Consider the following 22,204-nt stretch of genomic DNA (forward strand, 5'->3'; position numbering starts at 1 on the left):
AAGTATATGCACATTTATGTCTGTTTACATAAAGTTATATTACATAGTAATTATCATACAATTATACTAATATTATATTACAATGCAGTTATACTTAAATTACATTTATACTATAAAATATGATAAAATTATAATAATAATTACAATGTAATATAAATCTTACATTATAAGGTAGTGATACTATAAAGTTATTTGATAAAATTTTATTTAAATTATGAAATTATATAGAATAAAAACATATATGATTTTTGTTGTAATCCACAACTATTTCTCTGTAATATAACACAATACAAATTATATCAATAAAACATCAGAATGAAATCATTAAGCAGAAATCCTATTAAAGAAAGGGTATCCCCTTGAATGAGTAAGAACATGTAGGTTTGTAGAAAGCTGGAATTTAGTGAGAAGTCACATGTTGCTTACATAATTTCTTCATAGCTGTTTTCATCTCCTTATTTCTCAATGTGTAGATAAGGGGGTTCAAGAGTGGAGTAAAAATGGTGTAAAACACAGACAGGAGCTTGTCCACAGAGAAGCGATTGAAAGGCCACGCGTAAATGAAAATGCAGGGCCCAAAGAAGAGCGTGACTACCATGATGTGTGCAGGGCAAGTAGAGAGTGCTTTGGCTACCCCACCAGCAGCACGCTGTCGGACAGTGATGAGGATAGCAGTACAAGAGACCAAGAGGAGCAGAAAACAGCTCATGCAGAGCAACCCACTGTCTGAGATCATAAGCCTAAGACATAAGTGTCCATCAGGCAAGCTTGATCATGAGAGGAAGGTCACAGAAGAAGCTGTCCACCTCATTGGGGCCACAGTAAGGTAAATTCACAGTAAAGGCTACTTGACTGATGGAGTGCACAAATCCAGTGACCCATGGAACCAACACCATCCCCATGCAAGTCGGCCGGCTCATCATGGTCATGTGATGCAAAGGTTTGCATATAGCCACATATCTGTCATAGGCCATGGAAACCAGAAGTACCATCTCAGCCCACCAATAAAGTGCAAGAAGAAGATTTGAGCCATACATCCTCCAAAGGAGATGAGCTTTCAATCACTAAGAAAGTCCCTGATCATCTCGGGAGTGGCAAATGAGGCAAGCCATATGTCTAAGAAAGATAGATTTCCCAGCAGGAAGTACATAGGAGAGGAGTGCAAGTGGGGGTCAGAAATTACAGTGACCACAATGATGTTACCCAGCGCAGCGGCCACATAGATCCCAGAGAAAAATATAAAGAAAAAGTGCTGGAGATGTTGTGAAGTGCAGAGTTCATACAACACAAATTCTGACACCAAGGAATAATTCTGCAGCTCCATTATCTCGTTTCAGACTGTGTTCTGAATCTATATAAAGAAAAGAGGTGGACATGAAAGGGCCTGTCAACTACCAGACACATGAAAGTGATCACCTAAACTTTATCTGAATATAATTTTAATTTGTAGGACATAATATAAAATACACTACAAGGACGATTAAAGCCAAGCCCAACAACAGAGTTTGCTGTTCTCCCACGTTAAGGCTGCTGGTGCAGCCATCTCCACAATGCTTGCTTTGAAATCTTGACAATCCAGACTCCTTCAGGAACTTCTCTTGGTAGTAGTGGAACTACCTCCTCCTTCCATATTCATTTGCTCACTCACAAGCTCACTCATTCAGACCAGGTCTATGTAACACTGGGAGTTTCCCATTCTCACTTAATTCAGTTAATAAAGCAATCAGTATAAAGGGAAATAAATTGATTAACCTAGGGTTCATACAGTTCTCCAAATCCCACATTTTATTTTACTGCTCTTGTCATCTCTCTTAATCAGTTGGGTTTGGGATTAAAAAGGCAATGATCCAATTCATTTGTAGATTTATTGTGTATGAACTGACAACTTATGACAGGATTTAAGAATGGCTTCAATGAAAGAAATATTTTTCAAGATCTTTCAACAATGGCCAGAGCATAAAACTTAGGCAATTATTTTGGCCTTTTACAAAATTGAAGACTATAACATGAAATAATCGTTTGGTAAGGCTTCTTACAGGGAGCTAAAGTTACATATTCCAGATCAGAAATATTCTAATGATGTGAACATGATAGAGTGATAGAATTCAAAAATCTAGAGGAATTCATGGTTATTATATCTGTTTTAGTCCACTCGAATAGCACCAGTCTCCACCAGATTTTTGTAGGGATAACAGGGACTCAGATTCTTTGGTTTCTCTTGAAGTTTTCTAAATGGATTATATTAAAAGATTTAATTGCAAGACTTTTTAGGAATAGGTGCCACCCCTCTTTAGAATGGATTATGTATCTGATGTTAAATACTGCTGTGGACAAGATGGAAATAATCACAATTCAGGATCGCTTCACAAGTTTTGTTAGATGACCCCGACACCAGCTAGCATACAAACTACAGACCACAATGGCCATTCTTCTGTTGGTATACTTTTGCTCTGTGGCCATGAAAATTTTCACATGTAAACCTAAAACATAACTGCGTTTCATTTAGTGTTTCCTAGAGATTAAGAGAGTGGAAAGTTGAAACAATCAAATGGAAAACTCGGGAAACAAAAACAAAAAAAAATGTTTGCTATTGAATTAAAGATGGTCTAAAATTAGGTATCGGTGATGGTTGTGCAATTCTGTAAATGTACTAAAAACCACTGAATTGTATACTGCCAATGAGTGAACTTTATGCTATGTATATTATATTGTATATTCAGACACATATTCACTAAATGTCTATCAAAGGCTGTTTACTAAGCTGGAATTAGATGCTCACTGCAGGTGCTGCTGATCCTTCAACTTGCATTTCAAATCTACTGTGCTTGAATGGAAAATTTGAAAATATACATATTTTTTATTCTATAGAGGATTTGATAAGCTCTTTCGGCTCTTCCTGGAAAATAATTCCAAAAAAGCATCACTTTAAGAAGCTAGAGAACTTCATATTTGAGTCTTCTTTGGACTTTAGACATAAATATCTATATCCTCTCTCCCATCAAATGAAGAATCCCTTAAAGATGGGATATTGATAGCCAATTACTGGAATGGAGCTTGGGGAATAAACTACTATCTTCAAGTGGAAATTTGTGCTAATAAGTCATGTTCATTTCCCCAAGTGACAAAGGAAGAAAGATTTTAAAGATGTCAAATTCTATGAACACAGGTGCAATTATTTTAATAGGTTAAGTAGGATAATATGTATCCTTATCTAATAGCCTATGAAATGTGCCTTTCCTTTAGATAATAAAATTAACAAGTTACATTTGTTTTAAAGATTTTATTTATTTATTAGACAAAGAGAGAGAGAGTCCAAGCAGGGGCGAGCAGCAGGCAGAGGTAGAGGAAGAAGCAGGTTCCCCACTACGCAGGAAACCCAATGCTGGGCTCAATCCCAGAACTCTGCAATCATGCCCTGACCAAAGCAAGACCCTTAACCGGCTGAGCCATCTATGCACCTCAACAAGTTACATTTTAAAAAATACTGAAAATCTGCCAATCTTGCACATCATTTTATGTAACTTTGATCGAGCACAATACTTTGGAGCCTCAGATTTGTATGTGCCAAAATATTTGCTTTCTCCAAGATTCATTTGGTCATGAATAATGAAATCTTCTGGTGTCTGGGTTACTTTGCACACTATTTATAATTGTTATCCACTTAACTCCCCAAATCATTTGAAGTTAATTCAGGCTCTTTTGCTGAAGATTGCATCTTGATTGCAAATATCTTGAATGTTCTGTTGAATGATAATCACATCTACAACTATTCACATGACATCAATTCCATATTAGGTGTATAAGCACAACCTCATTTATAAGACATTTCACTGCCAAATCAGTATCTGGGCACAGTATAAAGTATCATCCTATATCTTGGCTTCAGATAGTTTTATTTCCCTTGAATGGAATCACAAAACCTTTCCAAGTTTGTTTCTCCACCTAAACCACACAAATAATAAATGATAAAGAAAAATTGTAGAAGTAAACTTTGTGCATCAATGTTATTGTTTTTGATATGTAGTCGTTATTTAGGTACAAAAATACTATGTTAAGCCAAGAATAATGAAGAAGCTTATGACAACTAAAACGAGTGAATGTTTGAATGGAGGTAGGGAAAGATTTCCTAAACATGATGACTAATTTTATGTGTCAAACTGCAGGAGTGTTTCTGGATGAAATTAACATTGAAACTAGTGACCTCTGAGTAAAACAGATTTTCCTACATAAGGCGGGTGGGCCTTATCCAATCAGCTGAAGGCCTGAAATGAACCAAAAATCTGGCCTTCCCAAACAAGAAGGAACGCTCCCAGTACACTGTCTTTGGATTTCATCTGTACCATCAGCTCTCCTGGGACTCCAGCTTTCCAGTCCACACAGTAGAGTTTGGACTTTGCAGACTCTGAAAAATAACGTGAATCACTTCTTGTAATAAATCTCTCTTTCTTTTCTGTCTCTGTCTCTCTCTGTCCCTTTCCTCTTCTATTTCCTGAAAACCCTGACTGAGACCCTAAATATAAAGCAGTAACTGAAGAATTCAGAAAGCAAAATAATAATATACAAAAAGATATAAAAGTTTTTGAAAACTGTATTTTAGGAAGCATCACAATAAAATGTAAACCCAACCACAAACTTGTAAACTCTGGTTCCAATCTTGTGACCCACAAAGTCAACACATAGTCTTGTGCAGACTTTCAATGCTCAACACCTAGTAGCCAAAGGGTCCGTGGGGGCTGACATCCAGCCTGCGCCCCACCCATCCAACAAACAATATGTCCTAACCAGGCCTGGGTTTGCCCCTTGGAAATACATTTTTTCCTAATCCACACAAAGTTCCAGTGTGGTTATTTTAGCCCTGATGACAAAGCCCTAATATCCTTAACACAGAAAAAGTATGTATAAATCAGTAAGTGAGGGAAACCTGAAGAGAAAGAAGAGGGAAGAATTAAAGAAAATTAGTTTTTAAAAGGAAGAGGACTAATAGGGCAATAAACATTAAAAAGTTGATCTCAATAAACAAAACGTAACAAGGCGTACCTTTGTCCACATATCAGATTTGGAATAAATACATCAAGCTCATGGTCAGGTCTGATGAAAATGGATAATTTCATAATAAACGTAGCAATACAAATTTAAGTAACACCTGACATCTCTTGAGGACTTTCTCTATGCCAGCACTATGTCAGGTTGATTCTTTCAATTAATCTTCACAACAGTCTAATGAGAGAAACACCATCATTACCAATTTATAAATAAGCATACTGAGCCTAATGTGTTTGGACACACACACTGTCAGTAGCAGAGTTGATGTTCTAACCCAGGCGTGTGGTCACCGCAATGCATATCCTTAAACTGTGTAAGGCCACCTCCCTCACTGTTAAGAAGAATGTAAGTCAGTACAACTTTTGGATAGACACTTGGGAAATATAAATCAGGCACCTTGAAAAATGCCAATAGACCTTCACCTAGTATTCCCATGATATAAGATGTCTATTATAGAGTTGAATTAATATATTAAAAATATAACAATACATAAAATGAATTAAAGATCAGTGTGATAGCATATCAAGAAAAATAATATTTTCAATACATATTTCAATATATTAAGAAAGTCTTAAAAAAAAAAAAAGGAAACCAAGCTATACATGTAGTGCCCATTCTCCAATGCACTGGTGAATGAAATTGACCATAATTGCCTTCCTCAGGGTACTTACATTCTCACAGAAAATGCAGACAACTGAACACAAACAAAATGGTAATTTACGATAAGTCTAAGGAAAAAATCAAGCAGGGTAAGAGATAGTGGGAATGCCAGAGTTTTCATTTGAAATAGGATGTTAAGAATGGGTCTCGTTGAGAAGGTGACTTTTGACCAAAGACTTAGAGGAGGACATGGGAGCATCCATGTGTACATCTGGGGAAAGCCAAACACGGAGAGAACAGCCAGTGCGGAGGCACTTAGGTGGCTGCTGCCTGACAATGTTCACGCAACTCCTGTGACTAAAGTGGAATAAGGTGGAAAGTGGTTGGGATGATAAGCGATTGTGGGTGGTGCATAAATCCTGTAGGGCCCTGTAGACACTACCAGCACACGGCCTTCCCTTCTGAGTGAGGTGGTGAGTGTGAGCTTGGAGTAGAGGTCAGGCATTAGGACGGTTCTAACTGCTCCTGTTGGAAAAGGCAAGGATGGAGGCTAGGAGGCCAGGTAAGCAGCACGTTCACTAATTCAGGCCAGCTGTGACGATGGCTCATTCCCCAAACGTACCCTGGAAGACAGAAGTAGTCGGACTCCAGATATACTTTGAAATTAGAGCTAACAGGATTTCCTGAAGATTATTATAGGCTGCAATTATAATAGAGGAGTCAAGCATGATTCCAAGTATTGTAGCCTAAGAAAGTGCAAGGATAAAGTTGCCATTATATAGGATCATAAAAACTGTATTTGTAGACAGATTGGGAGGACAACTGAGAGGGTAAATCTGAATATGTTATAAATGTTATATATATATATAACATATATATATATTAGTATATTAGTATATATATATAGTATATATATAACATATATAACATATATATTAGTATATTAATATATATAGTATATATATAACATATATAACATATATATATTAGTATATACTAGTATATTATATATTAGTGCCCATTCTCCGATATATATTAGTATTATATATATATATATATATTAGTACTTCCTATGGTACTTTTTATGGTGCCCCACAGGTCTCTAAATCCCTGTTAATTATTTGGATTCAGGATTCAGTTTTTCTTTCTGTTCCTCAGACCGGATAATCTCAATCAGCTGTCCTCAAGTGCACTGATATTTTCTTCTGACAAACAAAACTGCAGTTGAGCCCCCCCGAGAATGTTTTATTTCCGTTATTGTACATTTCCCCCCCCATAATTCCTACGTTTTATTATTTCCATCTCCTTATTAATGACATTCCCTATTATTCTTCTGCTTCAATAGCCTTCACACATATAATACAATGTAAGCAAGATATTAGGCCACAATCAAGCCTATCTTCCCGTAGCAGATCCTATTTTCCAAAGATGGTTCACATCAAAATCTTCCATTCTACATATTCTTCTGCACTGTGACCACGTCTCTCTCCCTGTCAGGATTTACAGTCAGAGATGCCAGACAAATGACTGAAGAAGCCATCTTGAAAATGAGTTCTCCAAGTCCAAGGTGAGTTCAACTCTAAAATAAGCTGACCCTATGTGGCTCAGACATGAACTGCTCACCTGACTGCTTCCCCAGTCACAGACCCACAAAACTACAAGCAGAATGAAATGGCTACTGAACCAGAACGTTTTGGGAAGCTGTTTGATACACATCAAACTGGGACACTCACCCATAGTCCTTCTCCTAAAGTCCCATGTGGTTATCTCAAATAGTCTTCCATATGTTTCAAGTGTCCACGTTCCCTTCTACTCTACTCTTTTTACGTTAACTGTCCCAGAGAAACATTCTTGATATGACTCTTTGACCACTTTTACTGCTTTTCCTATCATGAACTTCCTTCTCAAAACTCTTTAGGACTGATCTCCACGCCTTCAAAACCCTCTACTCCAGCCTATACAAAAAATAATATTCTTAGGCCAAATCTTCCACTGCTTCCGTCATTGAAGAACACAAACGCTTACTCATGTGGCTGCTACTGCTGCCTTCCATCAACCCACCTTGCTTTGTCTACTCCATTGTTCCCTGAGGGTTCCTGGTTCTCCGCGTGGGTGCACGCTCTGCTGGTCTGATCTCTGCAGGCCATCTGCTCATATAGCTGCTCACATCAGAAATGCGATCCCACATCCCACAGATTAAAAAGAAAAAAAATTAATGACATCTGTTAAATTGTAATATTATCTTCCTCTAGAAATGCCTAAATAATTATGTTTTCAAAATCAGGGAGCATAGCTTACCCATCGCACCTCATTACTGAACACGATAACTAGAATAACCTAGGTGCTCATTAACTGTTATTTGAAATGACAGTTATTACAATGGAATCCCTGCTACTGGCATTAAGAGAAGATAATGCTAAAGTTACTATTAAGAACGGAATTCTAGGGGCGCGTGGGTGGAACAGTCGTTAAGCATCTGCCTTCAGCTCAGGGCGTGATCCCGGTGTTCTGGGATCGAGCCCCACATCGGGCTCCTCCACTACGAGCCTGCTTCTTCCTCTCCCACTCCCCCTGCTTGTGTTCCCTCTCTCGCTGGCTGTCTCTATCTCTGTCAAATAAATAAATAAAATCTTTTTAAAGAGAACGGAATTCTATATATGTGCAGAAGAAATAGCTTTCTTAACAATGTCTGTCGGAATAGTATGCTAAGTTGTACGGGTAGAAAAAAAAATAAAAGAGGTTAATACATCTGATATCAATATATAAACTGGGATTTCTCTTGGGAATCTGCAACTCTACTAGCTCCCAAAGTACAATTTTTGCTACAACATCTCTATTCCATTTCCTCTTTCTCCCTCATTCTAATCCCATGCCGCTATTGTCCTCTGAATGTCATCACTGACCATTTCACTGCCACACCATTTGAAAATGAAGACATAATTGATTCCATTTTAAATCTTTTAAATCTTCATCTAATGATTTACTAGCTCATTAATGGATTAAGATGTATCTGCCCTGAGACTGTGCAATGATCTAGTGAGAAGAAGACAAATGAGACACCACTGCAAGACTCAAGGAGTAACTTTGGCAGTTGACAAAAAAATAAATGAACAAAAGCAATAAAAAGTTAAACTTGGAATGACGGTAGCACATGGCAGGACAGTGGGTACATAAAAAGGATCAGTCAGGTTTAAGCAAAAACACCACTGAGTTCATATAACACATCCCTAACTATTTTTTACTACTTCGTATGAAATATTTAACATTAACTATAGACTGTATTAGTGTGAGGTTGATGGACACTTGAGACAGTAAAAGATTTTTATGTAAATGAACTTTCATTGTGTGACTCATAACACATCACTCAATAATAGGTAACACATCACTCAAATAATGGTATTTACTTAATTTTTTCTCATTAACATTATATGGTTCCAATACTTCTTTTTTGCTTTTTGCTAAGGACAAATATAACATTTGCATTCATTTGTCACATAATGAGAAATTTTATCTTGTTTATTAATTCATTTGTTTCCAACACTTAATTCCTACTATGTGACAAATTTTCTAGGCATTATGTTGAGTGGTGTTTTAGTTTTGGGTGATTTCAAACAATTTCAAGACAGGATATTTTTGCTCTACCGCATTGTATATCTGGGCCAAGTTTTCCCCGAAGGCACATATTCAGGAGAGTAAAACAAAATTTTTTACTAATTAAAATGAACCCCAAAACCCAAGGGAAAGGGCAAGTGAGGTGCCTTAGTGGGTGCTGAGCTCCCATTTCAGAGGAGAAGTCCCTTCTCTAGTACCTCAAAGTTGGAATGTACACCAAAAGTTGCTTTGGCAAACGACATGGCCTTCTCACTGACCTCCACCAAAAGGCACCAAGAATAGGGTTCTGAACCAGCCTTGTGATTAAACGTGAGAGTCCTAGACCAGCTCCTGACTTCCTGTGTGAACTGTGGAAATTGCTCAACCTCTCTGTGTCTCATCTTCAGTGTGCCAGATGCTAGTCTAGGCTTTGGGGACACAGGCAAGGCCCCCACCCAGACCATGATCTGTTTTGTAACTGCTTGGGGGGTCTTTCTGGCAGCACACAGGACCCCCACCCAGACCATGATCTGTTTTGTAACTGCTTGGGGGGTCTTTCTGGTGAGCACACAGGGGCTGATAGGATGGCCAGCAGAGACTGAGGTCTTAGAGGAAGTGAAGGCTTGCAGGACTCACCGCTGGGGGCCGACGGCCAGAGAGGCATCCTCCCCCAGATTAGTGGAGACAGGTAGCAGAGCAGATTTCTAGCCTAGTGCTCCCCTCTGTCTTGGGCCTCTTCCCCATGCCATCACGGCATCTCTCCAGGCAGAACCAGGAGTCTTCCCAGGAAGGGCTGCTCCAGAAGGCTACCCCCTCAAGATCCCCATGGAGACAACTTACAATCTCTGTAGGGGCTGGCTGGTGGCTGAAATGGCACTGGCACTTGAGTGGGGTCTGGGTGGCATGGAGCAATGGAGGTGTGTTGAGCCTCAGAGGCAGGTCCATCCACACAGGCCACCCTTTGCACCACTGGCCCTCACAGGGACAGGTGCCACTTTCTAAGCACCCACATGTGGGGGAGAGAAATGGCGTGACAGTTGTGGATGCATGTATTTAATTTCACTTAACAATGCCAAATTCCTCTGCAACCTGGTTTACCCTCTCACTAATATGCACAAGGAACTCTATAGTGCCACGTTTTTGTCACCAATTTCCATCATCCAACATTGTTTTCCTGTTAATCTGATGGTGTAAATGTGTATTTTACATTTCATTTTTCTCATACAAGAAGTTACTTTTGTCTTTGCATTAGTTTTCTAGGGCTACAATAACAAACTTCCACAGGCATTGTGGTTTAAAATGACAGAAATTCATTCTTTCACATTTTTCTAGGCAGAAGTGTGAAATCAACACTAATCCAGCATGATCTTTTTAAGATCCTTACCCTCATTACATCTGCCAATACCCTATTTGCAAGTAAGGTCACATTATTTTTTTTTTTAGATTTTATTTATTTATTTGACAAAGAGAGAGAGACAGCCAGCGAGAGAGGGAACACAAGCAGGGGGAGTGGGAGAGGAAGAAGCAGGCTCCCAGTGGAGGAGACTGATGTGGGACTTGATCCCAGCGTTCTGGGATCACACCCTGAGCCGAAAGCAGACGCTTAATGACTGAGCCACCCAGGTGCCCTGCAAGTAAGGTCACATTCTTAAGTTCCAAGTAGACATGAATTTGGGGGGACATTGTTCTATCTATACACAGTGAGGCCAGACACTTGGTTTCTGGACTGTTTAGAAATCACAGCAGAGCTATCATTTTACTAATTACATTGTTAACTTAATCCACATTCTATTTTGTTCCTTAATTAAGGTTTATGCACCTCTTAATCTCATGCACCATCAACCATTAACTTTGCCTTTTTTACCCCTATTCTCTGTTTACTCACTGACCATAGAATCATAATGGGGACTGGTCAGTAACATTTGCCTTAACATATCTGATCATACCAGATCTCAAATAGTGCCTCATTGTCCAGAAGAATGCTTACCTCCAGGTTGTTTCAAGAACCCCTCTCCCCACCACCTACCTATCCCCTTCAAGATTTCAAGAAACCCATTACCCTCCTTTCATGTATACAAGCTCTCCCTAGGCTCTACGGAGCAAGTCAGCCTTGGGAATGATCCCCTGCCTTCTCATTGGGCTGCCCTTCTGATAATAAGGCTGTCTTTGCTTCAAAATCCGGGTCTCAGACATTGGCTTACTGTGCCTTGGGTGCACGGACAAGTTTGAGTTCCCTAAAAATTTGGCGAGTCAGCCAGGAGGCTTGTGCCTGAGGCAGGCCAGTCTTGGCCACAGGGGTGACTTTGTGGGAATTTTCCACAGGTGCTTGGATCACCATTGAATCCAAAGAAATTCCCCTGGCTGCCCTCCAGACCTGCACTGGCCTCTTCTCAAGGCCAAGTCTCAACTGAAGGAATGACACCTTCCATGAACTCTGGGAGAACATCTGTTGTTGAAGGGTGAGTTTGTGCACAATCAGCAACTGTATTTCCTCTCTTAGGACTCTTTCCTAAGAATCCTCCTTTAATGAAGGGCCCTCACATTTTGTAAGATGAAACAGTCTTATAACCATCCTGAATTTCTTTTGTTGATGGATCATTTGCTTATGTTTTTCTCCCATGGCACTCATATAATTAGTCCTGTCTGTCTTGTCTGTCTTATCTGTATTATGGGAAACACCAATTCGATCTAGAATGTAGCACTTTGGGTTGCATTATGCAAATCTGGTCTTCTTTCAGTTACGCTTCTATGAACAAAAAGAAAAGAATAATATTTTTTTGTAAAGTAGCTTGGCCACAATACAATTGGAACTATGTTTGCTTGTTTGTGTTTGTTTTTGTGTGTATTTTTTTTTATGAAAGTACCAATACTGTTCCAGAAACAATTCAAAGTCCTTCAACCTCTCTGGGAACAACTTATCAAAGCCATCCCCCATTCCCAAGACTGAAGAAAGAAAAGGAAGGAGAACAGAGGCCTTTTAAAAGTACAAACAGCTAGAAAAACACCTTTGCTCAAAATCTAGCCCACAGGGTGCCTGGGTGGCTCAGTCAGTAAAGGATCCAACTCTTGATATCTGGTCAGGTCTTGATTTCGGGGTCGTGGGGTCAAGCTCTGCATTGGGCTCCATGCCCAGTGTGGAACCTACATAAAAAAAAAAACACAAAAATCTAGCTCACAATTTCCATCAGGTTATTTGTCAAGGATAAATACAAGTCTTTACTGTAAAGTCCTTTGTTCGTGTCTCCTAATGTGGCATTATCTACATCTGGATGGTACTACTCGTGTTAATTATAAAAGAGCCCTATTTAGTTGAAGACAAGCACTTATAAGAATAGGACATCGTAACACTCAGAGATAGAAACTAATTCAAATGCTTCTCTGATTCATGTAATCTGGGATAATCTCTGTTAAATTATAGCTTGAGTTTCTTGGTTAATGAAAATAGACATGTCTTTTGGAGTTATAGTTTTCATGAGTCTTGTTTGAAACACTGCTCTTTCTCTACTGTTTGCTCTTCCAGATTTAAGAAAACTTTTCTCCTAAGAGATCTATGACTTACAGAGATTTGACAGAAAACACCATTGTGAACAAATTGATTTTTTCTCCCTACCTGAACCCTCCAGAAATCAGAAACTCACAGTCAGTGTTCTTTCTTTTTGGAGAATTACAGTTAATCCCATAAGTTCAATAAGATCTGTTCTCCTTCGAACAAAACATCATTGGAAATGTTGGTTATTTTATGAAGGCTTTGGCTGGAATGCCATATTTGAGAAAGACATGCATAAACTCAGATATGACCAGACAGCTTTAAGGAACTAAGGTTGACTTTATAATGCCAGTGAAGCCCCTTGGAAATGTGAGCCTGGTGTCTTGCTTCTGGAGTTCCCAGGAGCCTTACCAGGAGAGTAGAGAATGTTATGGGCTGGTAGGTGCAGGAACCTCAGGATATTTGGGGGACCTCGAAAAGAGACGAAATAACCCACGTCTACAGGTATTGCACACAAATCTAATGGCAAGTATTTGGCTTGGCTTCTGGCCTCAAAAGACGATTAAAAGTTCAATCTGAAATTCCTTCTGAATAGATCCAGCAAAGCAGATTTAAAAGAGCTTACGTGGCTGATCACTATTGTGCTTATGTAAACCATTAGGCCAAGTCTGTTAAAACTGGATTTATTTTGCAAACAAATTAGTCTTAATCTGGCTACCTTCAATAAAAATGAGGGTAAATTTAGAGAGAAAAAATTATATTTCAATAACACCCCTTCATGGATGTGAAATTCTAATTCTGATTGTCTTTGCATATTTGTTGTGTACCTAAACCACTGGCCATATCCTAAATTCTCCTAGTTTCTTCGAATATCTGTCTGTGACTCTCCCAACTAAGGTTTCCCATTTTTTCCCCATTCTTTTGACTTGAACTAACCGGGCTTCATCTACTGGTGCCAAACAATCCTGCCAGGCTGGAGGCATCAGAGCCACCTGAGTAGGCGCCAAATGTGACCCCAATCAAGATATAAATGCAGGGGGACTCCCCAGACTTCAAAATACCAAGATCTATCCTGGTAGGAGTAAAAACAGGAGTACCTAGACAAAGGATTCTAAATAAGATTCGACAAGTTAGATGCTTCAAGAAGACCCCTCATCTTTTCTTGAATGATTCCTTCAAGCATATCATCAATACGCTGACATTGATCCTGAAGCACCGGAAAACTTAAACGAGATAAATACGACTTTTGTTAGCAAAGCGCCCCAGAGAGTCAAAGGAAATTACAAAAAGCAGAGGTAGCTAGAGGGATGGCTACTTGGGCATTGGTAGGAAATACTTTTAAGGTTTCTAATAAATGGGACCGACTCCAGAAAACAGAGAAACAAACAAACAAAAATAACAGAGCATGCTACTCTGCTAGCTGCTGCCGCCTCAGCAAAGTCTCCCAGAGAAACGGTAACATCAAAAGCAAGGTCTAAGCCCTGTGCTCAGACACTCCAGAATATTTTTGAGGGCAGGTTTCCCGCTTCCACTTCCCTGGCTATTGCTCTTCATCCCTTATTAGCAGGAAACAGCTAGAGCAGTCATTATCCCTATTCCCCATGATTGAGGAATTATAAAATAAGAATGGGGATATTGGGGCGCCTGGGTGGCTCAGTTGTTGGGCATCTGCCTTTGGCTCAGGGCGTGATCCTGACATTATGGGATTGAGCCCCGCATCAGGCTCTTCCTCTGGGAGCTTGCTTCTTCCTCTCCTACTCCCCCTGTTGTGTTCCGTCTCTCTCTGTCAAATCAATAAATAAAATCTTAAAAAAAAAAAAAGAATGGGGTGTTTGAGGCAAGCGCTTGGTTCCTGGACCTGTTTTGAAAGCATAAGCAGAACTATAGTTGCATGAGCTGCATTATTAACCTGGCTCCATGGCCTGTTTTGTTCCCTACTTAATTGCAGTTTATGTGCCTCTTATCATCATGCACCATCAATCATTAGTTTTGACTTTTTTTTTTATCACTACTCCCTGTTTACCCATTGATTGTAGAAACTTATGGAGGCTGAAAAGTATCATTTGTCTTGACATATCTGATCATACAGGTTTCCCAATAATGCCACATTGTCCAGAAGAATGTCTACCTCCAGATTGTTTCAAGGATACCTCACCAAGTTTTCAAGAAACCCATTACCCTCCTCTCATGTATGTAAGCTATGACTAAGCCAAACAGGGCAAGACAGCTTTGAGAATGATTCCCTGCCTTCTCCTTGGGCTGTCTTTTCAAAATAAAGCTTTCTTTCCTGCAAAACCAGTGTCTCAGAATTTGGCTTACTGCACATTGGGTGCAAGGACAAGTTTGAGTTTGGTAAATACTACACTTCTATTTAGACTTTGCATGGGCAGATATATAAGCCATTTACTATTTTGTGTTTATCTTTTTTCAATCAATACTATTTGTAAATTTTATCCTCTTTATTACATGTAGTCATTTTTAAAACCCAATTCCTTTGAGTGACTCTTAGAGTTGAAAGTTTCTACATCACTTTTCTTTGACTCAAATGCATAAGAGCAATAAATTAGCCTTTGCATTATTTTCCGTGAAGTCAGCTTCCCAGCCCTCTGTTATATTTTAAACAATCTCTGAATTTGGAAAGGAGGTAATTTAAAAATGTGTTTCCAGAATTTGGTTAATACTGTTAGAGGTAGCATAGAATTATAAAGATGTTCATGGTTTCTGAAAACAGACTAGTTGGAATCTGTTCCTTTCCCTTCTAGCTGTTAAGTACGCTATCAAAGCCTTCGGCCTCCATTTCCTCATGCAGAAAATGGGGATGAAAACAGCACCTCGCTCATAAGACTGAGAAACTCAAAGACTTCCCTAGACAGCCTAATTATTTATTTAATTAATTTTTCAAATACTGTCTTCTGGATACAGACAGAAGAATTGCTTTTGGCCACTCTCTCTTTAGAAGTCCTAATTTCCTTTAGACACACCAACCTATCTGTGTATGCTCAAAGTAAAATCATTTGGCAGAACAATTCTGAGCAAAGGGTTCAGCCTTGCAAATTAAAATGATGAGAAGTAGTATATATATTTTAGTTCCTCTTGAAATTTGGAAGGATCATCCGTACTTTTAGGGAAGTTAAAGACTTAGTTTTCTAAATCTATGGCGGCCAATAGATTTAAAAATCATCAACAATGCTTCTGACATACAGATAATTTCTAGGTGCTAGTCTGCCTTGCCTTTTACAGACTACTCTAACACCTAAGGGTGACTTAATGAGTTGTGACGTCTCCTGGAATTCTGGACTTCGCTGATGGGTACTAGAGGATGGGAGGCCCTTAAAATAACATTAAAATTTGTCTGTGAAAATGGCTATTTTGGGTAATGGTGAGATGTTATTCAGATTAACTGCCCCTCTGAAAGGTATAGGCTGCATATAGATAGCCTACTGGGGGTTGCAAAGACTCCAGACCATTCTTATAAATCCTCCTTCCTAATTCTTGTTTTTGCTAAAGCTAGAAACTAGAGAAACACACGAGATTGCGGCCACTAGGTGGCAGGCAAGCTTCTTATAAACTCCTCCCAGCTTTTGCTGGGTTTTAACACCCGGCTTTCAATTTCTTTTCTTAGGTTTCTTCTATAGCTAAAAAAAGTTACCTCTACCCTTTGGAAATGTTCAGTAGAGCTCCAATAAAATTAGAAAAATTTCCATGTCAAATAAGCCAAGTGTGATTGGTAGTTATCATCCCAAATATGTGTCCTTTTTATAGAAATGTGTAAAATACTCATCATATTGTGTAAGCATATTAAAGTCAGTAATTCTCCTTACTGAAATACAGATGTAACAGAACTTTTATGATATATACCTATTTGTTCTTTGGCAACCTGGAAAAAATCCAGAGACAGTATTAATTTCCAGGCATTTGATAAGCTAAAATATGAAATAAAACGTTGAAAAATTATAGGAGAACATAAGATTATCATATTTGAAATATTATATACTAAGCCGAAGAAAATCAACTAAAAATTTCAATAACTTAATGTTCAGGTCAGTGGCTAATTTCAAGGAAATATACAAATAACTCTACCTTTATTCCAGAAGTAGCAAAAAAAAAAAAATTAAAAAATGAACTCGAAAAATTTTAAATTAAATAAAACAATTCATAAGTTTAAAGTAATTTCAGTATATAATGAAGAAAGTTATAAGACGTTACTTGGAGGACACAAAAGAAGGCCTATATTAAGTGCAGACTATAAACAATGTTCTAGGATTAAAAAGACCAAATTGTTCATATTTCCCCCTAAATCAATGTTTATGATTGATGAAATTATAATTACTTAATATTCATATCATTTGATAAAATCATTCTGGCTAATATCAATGAATAACTGAACTGGTTTCGAGACAATTTGGGGAACAATAGTAATTAGGGTACTTATATAATAGATATTAAAATGTAACATGATTTGTAATAATTAAAACAACTTGCTACTGAATGAATCTCAAAGGCATTATGCTGAGTGAAAAGAGCCATGCTCAACAGGCTACTTTCTATATGATTCAACTTATATGACAGCATATAAACGGCAAACTAGGGACAAAAAAAAAAACAAAAAACAACCTAGGTCACTATTATCAACACCAGAACACAAGGCAGAAGGGTGGACCACAAAGAGGCAGAGGGGAATGTGAGGGTTGATGAAATTCGCCTATATTCCCATTGTTATGGTTACACGACTATGCATTTGTCAAGACTCACAGTGTTGTACACTAACGAGAGTGATTTTTTTTCTATGTGTAAACTGAATTTTAAAAATGAAAAAAAAAGTTTGATACTGGTACTAAGAATTGAATGTAGACTTCAGTAATACCAGTCACCCCTTTCTCCCTATAGGCTCTGAATCAATTTATCAGTGGACTCAGAAAAAAGGAAGAGACAAATATTAGCGTTATCACTGATAAAGTTCTATTGGACTTGCGACCATGTAATATACGACTGTCCATGCCACAACATGATTGCAAACTTAGTGCACTCTCTCCATCAGTGGGCTGTAAAATTCCCTAAACCAAGGATGTATCTTCTGGCTCATTGCAGGCTCACAAAATATGTGAAGCACACTTGCAGACACTGTGTCTGGGGCAACTAAGTCACTAAAAGTTAATACACATTAACTAGAGATTACCTACTAAACGTACTCTTCTAGCACCAGTTTGACCAGACACTCAGCTAAACGGCCTATGTGAAGAGTCACCTGTGTGCATTTTATAGATTTCCAATAATAACTACCACTATAATAAAAGCAGTAATAACGACAAGCATCATAGAAGTAGTAATAATAATTGCAAAGATTAAAAACATGCCAAAATAAAAAATACACATATAAAGAAGTTTTGTAGGTAATTAAAGAGAGAAAGAGAATTTAATCATTTTTTTCAAATTTGCATGAGAAGGACTAGTGAAGAGAGGATTTAAATGCATGTCTTCCAGACTGTACATGTCATGTGTTTAACCACTGACAGTGACAAGAAAAGGGGTTTGCTCTTTAACAGTTAACACCTACTGGTTCCTTTTACAGAACGTGAAATAGCTTCAAAGTTTTCTCCTTAAAATGTCCACACAAGAGATGATTTATTCAGAATCATCTTCTACAAAGTGTGTTTTGAATTTATATGTCAAGTCCTTATCTTCATCATGGCTGCTTTTACTTCTTGATTCCTTAATGTATAAATAATAGGATTTAAAAGAGGTGTGAAAATCATATAAAACACAGAGAGAATTTTATTTACAGAGTATTGGCTGAAGCGCCATACATAGATAAAGACACATGGGACAAAGGACAGAGTCACAACAGTGATGTGTGCTGACGGAGTGGAGAAGGCCTTGGCCGAACCACTGGCAGTACGTTCGGTGCCTGACTGAGTATATGATGACCATGTAGGAGACAAGCAAGAAGAGGAAGCAGACCAGAGACAGGAGACCACTGTCAGCAATGACCAGCAGCTGTAGCAGGTAGGCGTCCTTGCAGGCGAGTTTGATCACAAAGGGAAGGTCACAGAAAAAGCTGTCCACCACACTGGGACCACAGAAGGGCAAATTCAACGTGAAAGCCGTCTGACTAGATGAGTGCACAAATTCAACCGCATAGGAGGATAACAGCAGCCGAACGAGCACTCGTGGACTCATGACAGTCGTGTAATGGAGGGGTTTGCATATGGCAACATACCTGTCTATTGCCATGGCTACAAGCAACATCATCTCACTCCCACCTAGGAGGTGCATGAAGAACATCTGAGAATAACATCCCCACCAAGAGATGGTCTTCTGTTTTTGGAGGAAATCCACAATCATCTTAGGGGTAGTAAAAGAAGCCAGGCTCATATCAATACAGGAGAGATCGATAAGCAGAAAACACATTGGTGTGTGAAGGTGTGAGTCGAAGGTCACGGGGACCAAGATGAGGAGGCTTCCTAACACAATCCTGGCATAGACTACAGAGAATCCTAGGAAGAAGAGAATATGAAGATTCTGAGATTTGGAAAGTCCCAGCAAAATGAGCTCAGACACCACCGAATGGTTTGCCCTTCCCATGTTGTCAACTTTATCCCATCATAATCAAAATGAGTGAGACTCGTGGGCAGAAAAGACGTGGTTACAGAAAGGGTGGTTCATGTTGGTGTCTAATTTTGATACTTAGACTGGGTACCTGAACTTAAAGCACTCCCCAGTTTTGGGGGGTGATTTTGTTAGTCAGTGATTTCTGAAATGGCCCAGAGAAGTGTACCAATAGCAAGGAGAATTCAGAATATACATTTCTAAAAAACAAAAATAAAAACAGCACATGAATTCACCATCGTATTGTGAACTTGGAATCCAAAGACCTCAATACAACACCTAGCCGAGCTACTCACTGGGGGCAACATAGGACAACTATCTCCTTTCCAGGGTTAAGTTTCCTCCTCAGTAAAAGAAACTAAAAACAATCAGACATCATGATATTGAATGCCTCTTTATGCTATAGAGACATTAATAAATATGATAATGATCATGGTGGGTTCTACATTCATAGGATACTACTGAGTTTCTTATCCTGGAAATGATAAATGTAGAAAATACATCAGGGATTCTAAAGACCCGTATTTTGAAAGAGACTCTGATAAAGACCTATTAATTAAAACCTGAAATAAAGTCTTATTTGTCAGCTTTTAAGTCCCGAGAAATGTACCCCTCTCCTCCCTGTTCCATTCTTGCACGAAACCCTCAAAGGTCATGCTAGTATCAGTGATGGTGATTACACATTTTGTAAGAGTTAAACCATGTAATTATATATATGCCATATATTATTATACATATTAGCCACGTATAAATTATTCACTCAACATTTAACATCATTCACATCAACTGTCTCTTCTAGGATTTTTTTTTAAAGATTTTATTTATTTATTCGACAGAGATAGAGACAGCCAGTGAGAGAGGGAACACAAGCAGGGGGAGTGGGAGAGGAAGAAGCAGGCTCCCAGTGGAGGAGCCTGATGTGGGGCTCGATCCCACAACGCCGGGATCACGCCCTGAGCCGAAGGCAGACGCTTAACCGCTCTGCCACCCAGGCGCCCCTCTTCTAGGATTTTAAGCAGGAAATACCATGGATGCAGAAAGTCCACGGCCAAATGGAGCTGAATTTATTTCATTTTCAGTTTGTATTCATTCATTCATTCATTCATTCACTTGTTTATTGCTATAAAGAGGATTGCTGGTTGGCTTCTGCACTTGTGTATCATTATCACAAGCTTCAAAATGACAAAATGAGGTGGCTTGAAGTAACTAATAGAAATACAGTTCTTTCAGTACAGTCATCTAAATGTATGCTATAACTTCCCCATCAGCCCATGCTTATAACAACAATGGTTTTACTGGTTTTGCTCTAAAAAATTATTTTCATCATTAATGGTTTCTCAATTATCTAGATTCTTATAAAGCTCCTTCAGTAAATAAAGTATAGCCTTCCTTTCGTGCTATTATTACTCACCGGAGAGGAGAAAATACTTTCAGGGGAATGTGCCTCATGTGAATCCCCAGAATAGCATTGCATCTCCTTATCTTGTACTCCCATCAATTTCCTGCAATTGATGTTCCCAATCATCAGAGACAGAAGGAAGAGGCATCATGATGCTGTACACTCTGTTTCTCTGAGACAATCCCATGGGTACATTTATCCAACAGAAGATGTATTTTTCCCCATGTACACATATCCTCTAGCCGATTTCCTACCCTGAGAACCTTGGATTGATGCAAAGTGCTAAGTCTTATTTAGTATGTAAAGTTATTCCTTTCTGTGTCTATAAAGGTTCTATCTCCTTTCAGTTTTATGGCTAATTCTTTAAAGATCCATACTAATACTTTTTGCAACCTCATTTTTGAAACTGCATACGAAGACAACAGTACAGACTTCAAATATACGTGAAGTAGTTTATACACATTCTAGCATCTGGAATACTCCACAACTACTCAAGTATCAATTGAAGGCGTGAATGAATGAATGAAATGTATAATGAATATTCAGGATCTGGATTCAAGTCAGTATTAAAGCAAAGTCAATGTAAGTTAGGAACTTTAAGCACATTTTTTAAAAAGTGTCAAACTGGATGTTGAAGCACTTTTAAACAGAAACAGAATAACCATTCTAATAAAATTGTTAGGAGTATGTATTTTTCCCTAATTTACTTTAAAAAAAGCATCAAGGTTGCTTCCATGAATGTAAAAGAAGACATGCAACACATAGCAGAAGGATAACTCTTAACACTGTTTCCTGGATAGCCTTTGAGAAAAGTAATACACACATTAGCACAGCATGTGTGTTCTTTGTGTGTGTGTGTGTGTGTGTGTGTGTGTGTGTGTGTGGTGTGGGTATAAGTATATATTTACATTTACATTCTTTTTATTAAGACAATAATGTTCAATACTACTTATTGAGAGAATAACGTTCACATGCATAGTTATTTTCCTTGGGTTTGTCAATACGTTAAAAATATATTCCTATGAGAACATGAAAATTCACCTTTTATAGCTATACAGAATTCCATTTTCTTGATGATGCATAATGTAATTCCCCAACAAATACAGTTTACTTTTAGGAAATGAACATTACTCATAAGAATTCTGTTTTCATCCCATCATTGTCTTCTTTAAAAAAACAACAATTACACACCCCAAGTTCACCTGGGCCTCTCATCCACTCTAAATACCCAATACTGTTTTCTAAGAGTACAAAAATACAATTTCTGTTTTGGTAAAAACAAATTAATGTTTTTCTGTATTCCACAAACATTTCTTTTTCTATCCTTACATGTTTCCTTTTGTTTTAGGCAGACAAATTCCTCTGTCCATACAATCGTATTTTTCAGGCACCTTGAGACCTCCCTTCTATATAATAAAGCTTTCCCTAGTACAAAACACGTAACGATTTCCAATGAACTTAAGGTCCATTTCATGTGC

At 38.3% G+C, this 22,204-nt stretch overlaps 2 pseudogenes; both read right to left on the reverse strand.

Moving 5' to 3' along the window:
- Positions 1–400: 400 nt before the first annotated feature.
- On the reverse strand, positions 401–1,324 carry LOC123786428 (olfactory receptor 4K14-like; annotated as a pseudogene).
- Positions 1,325–18,360: 17,036 nt separating this feature from the next.
- LOC123786429 (olfactory receptor 4K13-like) lies at positions 18,361–19,303 on the reverse strand (annotated as a pseudogene).
- Positions 19,304–22,204: the final 2,901 nt, after the last annotated feature.

Source organism: Ursus americanus, chromosome 4 (genome assembly GCF_024610735.1).
Source record: "Ursus americanus isolate L20-20 chromosome 4, mUrsAme1.1.p, whole genome shotgun sequence".
Taxonomy (NCBI): Eukaryota; Metazoa; Chordata; class Mammalia; order Carnivora; family Ursidae; genus Ursus; species Ursus americanus.